Below are 8,098 nucleotides of genomic sequence, written 5' to 3'. Positions count from 1 at the left end.
CACTTTGGGAGGCCAAGGCAAGTGGATCACAAGATCGGGAGTTCAAGATCAGCCTGGCCAAGATGGTGAAACCCTGTCTCTACTAAAAAAAAAAAAAAAAAAAAAAAAAAAAAATTAGCTGGGTGTGGTGGTGGGCACTTGTAATACCAGCTACTCGGGAGACTGAGGCAGAGAACTGCTTAAACCCAGGAGGGGGAGGATGCAATCCAGTTGGGCCAGATGCAGTGGCTCACGCCTGTAATCCTAGCACTTTGGGAGGCTGAGGCAGGTGGATCACAAGGTCAGGAGTTCGAGACCAGCCTGACCAACATGGTGAAACTCTGTCTCTACTAAAAATACAAAAATTGGCCGGGCATGGCGGCATGAGCCCATAGTCCCAGCTACTTGGGAGGCTGAGGCAGGAGAATCACCTGAACCTGGAAGCAGAGGTTGCAATGAGCCAAGATTGTACCACTGCACTCTAGCCTGGGTGACAGAGTAAGACTCCGTCTCAAAAAAAAAAAAAAAAAAAAGTCCAGTTGGGCATGCTTAGGGAAACACTGTAAGTAGATTCTCTTTATTCAGTTGCCTTTCTTCTTTCTTTTCTTGTCTTTTTTTTTCTTTGAGTCCGGGTCTTACTCTGTTGCTCAGGCTGGAGTGCAGTGCTGCGATCATAGCCCATTGCAACCTCAACCTCCCAGGCTCAAGGAATCCTCCCACCTCAACCTCTGAAGTAGCTGGGACTACAGATGTGTGCCACCATGCCCGGCTAATTTAAAAAAATTTTTGAGGCCAGGTGCGGTGGCTCACGACTGTAATCCCAGCACTTTCGGAGGCTGAGGCAGGCGGATCACCTGAGGTCAGGAGTTCAAGACCAGCCTGGCCAACATTGTGAAACCCTGACTCTACTAAAAAAATACAAAAATTAGCTGGGCGCGGTGGCAGGCACCTGTAATCCCAGCTACTCAGGAGGCTGAGGCAAGATAATTGCTTGAGCCCGGAAGGCGGAGGTTGCAGTGAGCGGAGATCGTGCCACTGCACTCCAGCCTGAGCAACAGAGCAAGACTCTGTCTTAAAAAAAAAAAAATTTGTAGAGACTTGGTCTCACTATGTTGCCAGGGCTGGTCTCAAACTCTTGGGCTCAAGAGATCCTCCCACCTTGGCCTCCCAAAGTGCTGGGATTACAGGTGTGAGTCACTGCACCCAGCCTCCTGGCCTTCATTTATTTGAACATTTTCAAGCATCTACTGTATGACTCTGTCCCATTTAAGCTCTAGTATTATTGAAGATTCTGCTAACTATGAGTATGAGTGCCCTTCAAGCCATAGGGGACAGAAATAACATTTTTTTTTTTTTGTGATGGAGTCTCGCTCTGTTGCTCAGACTGAAGTGCGGTGGTGCCATCTTGGCTCACTGCAACCTTGGCCTCCTGAGTTCAAGCAATTCTCCTGCCTCAGCCTCCATAGTAGCTCAGATTACAGGCGCCTGCCACCACGCTGACTAATTTTTGTACTTTTATTATTGTTATTATTATTATTTTTGAGATGGAGTCTTGCTCTGTCGCCCAGGCTGGAGTGCGGTGGCATGATCTCGGCTCACTGCAAGCTCCGCCTCCCGGGTTCACGCCATTCTCTTGCCTCAGCCTCCCGAGTAGCTGGGACTACAGGAGCCCGCCACCACACCCGGCTAATTTTTTTGTATTTTTAGTAGAGATGGGGTTTCACTGTGTTAGCCAGATGGTCTCAATCTCCTGACCTCATGATCTGCCTGCCTTGGCCTCCCAAAGTGCTGGGATTACAGGCATGAGCCACCACGCCCGGCTAATTTTTGTATTTTTAGTAGAGACGGGGTTTCACCATGTTGGCCAGGCTGGTGATGAACTCCTGACCTCAGGTGATCCGCCCGTCTTGGCCTCCGAAAGTGCTGGGATTACTGGTGTGAGCCACTGTGCCAGGTCCTAATTTTCCTATTTTTAGTAGACACAGGGTTTCTACATGTTGGTCAGGCTGGTGTTGAACTCCTGACTTCAGGTGATCTGCCTGCCTCGAACTCCCAAAATACTGGGATTACAGGCTTGAGCCACTGCACCCAGCCAGGAATGACTTTTACGGTCAGCATGGAATAAATGGTCTATTTGTAAAGTGGTGTAATAATATTGCACAATAAAATGAGATCAAAGGGTTTAAACAAGCCTACGAGAAGGAAAAGTTGAAATATCATAGACTCACAGCCCATGCCAAAATCCGGATGAAAGCTGAAAATTTCAGCCTCCCTGGCTGTCTTATCTCTACAGGCAGCGATTGGGCCATTCCACATGTGGCCTGTTCTTTCATTTTCCTGAAACATGACCTCTGAAAGGTTCCTTGCAATTTGAGAAGATCTAGTATAACCCCTTGTTTTCGATGAAGAACAATGAGGATGACCTTCCCAAGGTCACACATTTCTGGAAAAGCAGCTGTGCAGAAACTATACCTGGTGCTATTTTCATCAGGATGGTTCTAATAGTCCAGGGTGAGATGACCAAGAATCTAGAGTTTGGAAATCATCAGGTTGTTAAAAGAAGACTTCTCAGCTTTGTTCTGCGTTCTAGAAGGCATCTTGTTAAAAGAATAAGTTTTCGGCCAGGCGTGGTGGCTTACGCCTGTAATCCCAGCACTTTGGGAGGCCGAGGCGGGCGGATCATGAGGTCAGGAGATCGAGACCATTCTGGCTAACATGGTGAAACCCCACCTCTACTAAAAATACAAAAAAATTAGCCGGGCGTGGTGGCGGGTACCTGTAGTCTCAGCTACTTGGGAGGCTGAGGCAGGAGAATGGCATGAACCCGGGAGGCGGAGCTTGCAGTGAGCTGAGATCGCGCCACTGCACTCCAGCCTGGGTGACAGAGCGAGACTCCATCTCAAAAAGTAAATAAAGAGGCCGGGCACGGTGGCTCACGCCTGTAATCCCACCACTTTGGAAGGCCAAGGCGGGTGGATCACGAGGTCAGGAGATCGAGACCACGGCGAAACCCCGTCTCTACTAAAAATACAAAAAATTAGCCGGGCGCGGTGGCGGGCGCCTGTAGTCCCAGCTACTCCGGAGGCTGAGGCAGGAGAATGGCGTGAACCTGGGAGGTGGAGCTTGCAGTGAGCCAAGATCGTGCCACTGCACTCCAGCCTGGGCAACAGAGCGAGACTCCGTCTCAAAAAAAAAGAAAAAAAGTAAATAAAGAATAAAAGTTTTTGTATTGATATTCAAATATCTCGCCTCCAATTGTGATGGTTACATAAAAAAGCCACCAATTGGTTCCTCCCTACATGCCCATCCTTTGCAAAGTTATTTGGCAGTATATTTCCCCACCCCTCAAATTTTGTGTTGGCCACATGTCTTGCTTTGGCTAAGGTGACATTAGAAAATGTGAAACAAGAAAAGACCTGAAAAGTGCCTGTGCAGAGTTCAAGACCAGCCTGGGTAACACAGGGAGACCCTGGCTCTACAACACATACAAAAATTAGCCAGGCATGGTGGTACGTGCCTGTGGTCTCAGTTACTGGGGAGGCTGAGGCAGGAGGATTGCTTGAGCCCAGGGGGTGAAGGCTGCAGTGACTGTGATCATGCCATTGTACTCTAGCCTGGGTGCCAGAGCAAGATCCTGTTTCAGAAAAAAGGCTGGGTGCAATTGCTCATACCTGTAATCCCAGCACTTTCGGAGGCTGAGGTGGGAGGATCACCTGAGGTCAGGAGTTCGAGACCAGCCTGGCTAACATGCTGAAACCCTGTCCCTACTAAAAGTACAAAAATTAGCTGGGCATGGTGGCAGATGCCTGTAATCCCAGCCACTGAAGAGGCTGAGGCAGGAGAATTGCTTGAACCTGGGAGGCGGAGGTTGCAGTGAGCCGAGGTCGCATCATTGTACTCCAGTCTGGGTGACAAGAGTGAAACTCCGTCTCCAAAAAAAAAAAAAAAAAAAAGTGCCTGTGTAGTGGGGCCTGCCTTCTCTTGCTGTTCTTGGGAACCTAGTATGTACAGCCATGTGAATATGTCCAGGCTAGCCTGCTAGATGACTACAGACCTGTGGCTATGCTGCCCCTATCATCCACAGGTGACCCACAGCCAATTGCCAGACATGTCAGTGAGAACATCCTAGACCATCCAACCCCAGTTGAACCAGCTCAGAAGAGAAGTGTCCAGCCAACTCTCAGAAAATTTTTATTTTTTTGAGATGGAGTTTCGCTCTTGTTGCCCAAGCTGGAGTGCAATGGGGCGATCTTGGCTCACCACAACCTCCACCTCTCAGGTTCAAGCGATTCTCCCACCTCAGCCTCCTGAGTAGCTGAGATTACAGGTATGCACCACCACCATGCCTGGCTTTTTTGTATTTTTTTTTTTTTTTTTTTTTTTGAGACGGAGTCTCGCTCTGTCGCCCAGGCTGGAGTGCAGTGGCGTAATCTCGGCTCACTGCAAGCTCCGCCTCCCGGGTTCACGCCATTCTCCTGCCTCAGCCTCCCGAGTAGCTGGGATTACAGGCATGCACCACCATGCCCCGCTAATTTTTTGTATTTTTAGTAGAGACGGGGTTTCACCGTGTTAGCCAGGATGGTCTCGATCTCCTGACCTAGTGATCCGCCCGCCTCGGCCTCCCAAAGTGCTGGGATTACAGGCTTGAGCCACCGAGCCCGGCCGGCTTTTTTGTATTTTTAGTAGAGATGGGGTTTGTCATTGCACTTAAGCCTGGGTGACAGAACAAATGTTTTTGCATTTTTAGTAGAGATGGGGTTTCTCCATGTTGGTCAGGCTGGTCTTGAACTCCTGACCTCAGGTGATCCGCCTGCCTCAGCCTCCCAAAGTGCTGGGATTACAGGCGTGAGCTACCGTGCCTGGCCAACTCTTAGAATTTTAAGAAAGAAATAACATCTGTTGTTTTCAGCCACTGTGTTGGGGGTGAGTGGTTTGTTACACAGCAGAAGCTAACGAATACACAAATATTCAGGAAGTTTTTAAAAAGGGCTACATAATTGAAAAATAAATTCACATGTCAAGATCATTAGAAATCACAGTAACGGGATTTCTTGAGTCATTTTCAGGACACCAGGAGACTATAAATTGCTTATTGCTGCATCAAGATTTGTCCTGTGTTGACCCGCTGAGGATAGAGATTAGTCACATGTACATGGAAAGAAACAAGAACTCTGATCAAAGAAGAGTGAGACCAACTCACAGAGAGCCTCAGTTCTAACCTCTTTCAAGCCCGCAGAAGGCTAATGACCAAGAGTAGATCTCCTGAAGGCTCCTGTGGTTTCTTGGTTCCGGTGTCTTCTGATGAACTTAGAATGATGCTTTTCCCAATGCCTGCAAGGTGACATCACAAGCTATTAACTAACTGTTAATAAAAATTGGCTTCGGCCGGGCGCGGTGGCTCACGCCTGTAATCCCAGCACTCTAGGAGGCCGAGGCGGGTGGATCAGGAGGTCAGGAGATTGAGACCATCCTGGCTAACACAGTGAAACCCTGTCTCCACTAAAAATACAAAAAAAAAAAAAAAAAAAAAAATCTCCGGGCGTGGTGGTGGGCGCCTGTAGTCCCAGCTACTCCAGAGGCTGAGGCAGGAGAATGGCGTGAGCCCGGGAGGCGGAGCTTGCAGTGAGCCAAGATCGCGCCACTGCACTCCAGCCTGGGCGACAGAGCAAGACTCCATCTCAAAAAAAAAAAAAAAAAATTGGCTTCATCCAGTGGGAGAATGAAAATTCTGGCCCAGGCACAGTGGCTCACACCTGTAATCCCAGCACTTTGGGAGGCCGAGGCAGATAGATCACTTCAACCCAGGAGTTTGAGACCAGCCTGGACAATAGGGTGAGACCACGTCTTTACAAAAAAATACAAAAATTAGCCAGGCATGGTGGTGTGCAACTGTGGTCCCTGTCCCTGTGTGCATGTATCTGCTTGGGAGGCTGAGGTGGGCGGATCATTGGGAGGAGACAGTTACAGTGAGCTGAGATCGAACCATTGCACTTAAGCCTGGTTGACAGCTAATCCCTGTCTCAAAAAAAAAAAAAAAAAAAAAAAAGGAAACTTCTCCACTTAAATCACATATGATGGAAACACTTAGGTAAAGAAGGTCCCCTAACTGTCTGGAATTGCCTGGGTCTTTGTGGGTAGCGTTGGATGTTAGCCCCATTGTCCTGGCCCATGGCTGGTAGCCATTAGCAGATGCATAGGAAGCGTGTGCCATTGCAGGCCAAATTAAGCAAACTTGCAAAAATTGAGAATTAGTCTCAGATCAAACTATTAGGTACCTACTATGCTCAGATTGACTCCACGTAGGTGGCAACAGGAGCAGAGGGCTCTGCCTGCTTCTGCTGCTCCTATATTTGGCCAATATGACATTTCAGCAGAAAAAAATCCAAATGTGGTAGAAAAGCATGCAGGATTAAATTTCCTGCCAGGCATGGTGGCTCACGCTTGTAATCCCAGCACTTTGGGAGGCTGAGGTGGGCAGATCACAAGGTCAGGAGTTCAAGACCAGCCTGGCCAACACAGTGAAACCCCATCTCTACTAAAAATGCATGGTGGCGCGTGCCTGTAATCCCAGCTACTCAGGAGGCTGAGGCAGGAGAATCGCTTGAACCCAGGAGGCAGAGGTTGTAGTGAGCCGAGTTCATGCCATTGCACTCCAGCCTGGGCGACAGAGCTAGACTCCATCTCAAAACAAACAAACAAACAAAAACAAAACAAACTTCCTGAAAGTGGCCTTTCCTTTCTATTTCTGTGTGACTTAGGATTTCCTGCCTAGAGTTTGAAAATGGTAGTTTCTGTTTGAATAACACAAAAGTAAAGTGGTGTAGATAATAAGATATTTTTTCTTTTCTTTTCTTTTCTTTTTTTTTGAGATGGAGTCTTGCTCTGTCACCCAGGCTGAAGTGCAGTGGTGCGATCTTGGCTCACTACAACCTCTGCCTCCTAGGTTCAAGTGATTCTCCTGTCTCTCCTGTCTCAGCCTCCTGAGTAGCTGGGACTGCAGGCGCAGGCCACCACACCTGGCTAATTTTTTTTTTGAATTTTTAGTAGAGACTGGGTTTCACTGTGTTAGCCAGGGTGGTCTCGATCTCCCAACCTTGTGATCTGCCTGCCTCACTCTCCCAAAGTGCTGGGATTATAGGCATGAGCCAACATGCCCCCGGCTCTTTTTATTTTTTTAGAAGTCTCTCTCTGTCACCCAGGCTGGAGTGTAGTGGCCCAATCTCAGCTCACTAAGCTCCGCCTCCTGGGTTGAAGCAATTCTCTTGCCTCAGCCTCCCGAGTAGCTGGGATTATAGGCACCCACCACCACGCCCCGCTAATTTTTGTTTGTTTGTTTGTTTTTTGAGACAGAGTCTGGCTGTGTCACCCAGTCTAGAGTGCAGTGGTGCAATCTCGGCTCACTGCAAGCTCTGCCTCCTGGGTTCATGCCATTCTCTTGCCTCAGCCTCCCGAGTAGCTGGGACTACAGGTGCCTGCCAACACGCCCGGCTAATTTTTTCTATTTTCAGTAGAGACAGGGGTTTCACCGTGTTAGCCAGGATGGTCTCGATCTCCTGACCTCTTGATCCACCTGCCTCAGCCTCCCAAAGTGCTGGGATTACAGGCATGAGCCACTGCGCCCAGCCTGTTTTTTGTTTTTTGAAATAGAGTCTCACTCTGTCGCCCAGGCTGGAGTGCAGTGGCATCATCTTGGTTCACTGTAAACTCTGCCTCCTCGGTTCAAGTGATTCTCCTGCTTCAGCCTCCCAATTAGCTTGGACTACAGGCGCGCGCCACCACACTTGGCTAATTTTTTATATTTTTAGTAGAGACGGGGTTTCACCATATTGGCCATGCTGGTCTCGAACTCCTGACCTTGTGATCTGCCCGCCTTGGCCTCCCAAAGTGCTGGGATTACAGGTGTGAGCCACCATGCCCGGCTCTAATTTTTGTTTTTTTGTTTTTTTGTTTTTTTTTTTTTGAGACAGAGTCTTGCTCTGTTGCTCAGGCTGGAGTTCAGTGGCGCAATCTCGGCTCACTGCAAGCTCCGACTCCCGGGTTCACGCCATTCTCATGCCTCAGCCTCTCCGAGTAGCTGGGACTACAGGCGCCTGCCACCACGCCTGGCTAATTTTTTATA

Source organism: Nomascus leucogenys, chromosome 10 (assembly GCF_006542625.1).
Source record: "Nomascus leucogenys isolate Asia chromosome 10, Asia_NLE_v1, whole genome shotgun sequence".
NCBI lineage: Eukaryota > Metazoa > Chordata > Mammalia > Primates > Hylobatidae > Nomascus > Nomascus leucogenys.
This window is presented reverse-complemented; position numbering follows the sequence as displayed.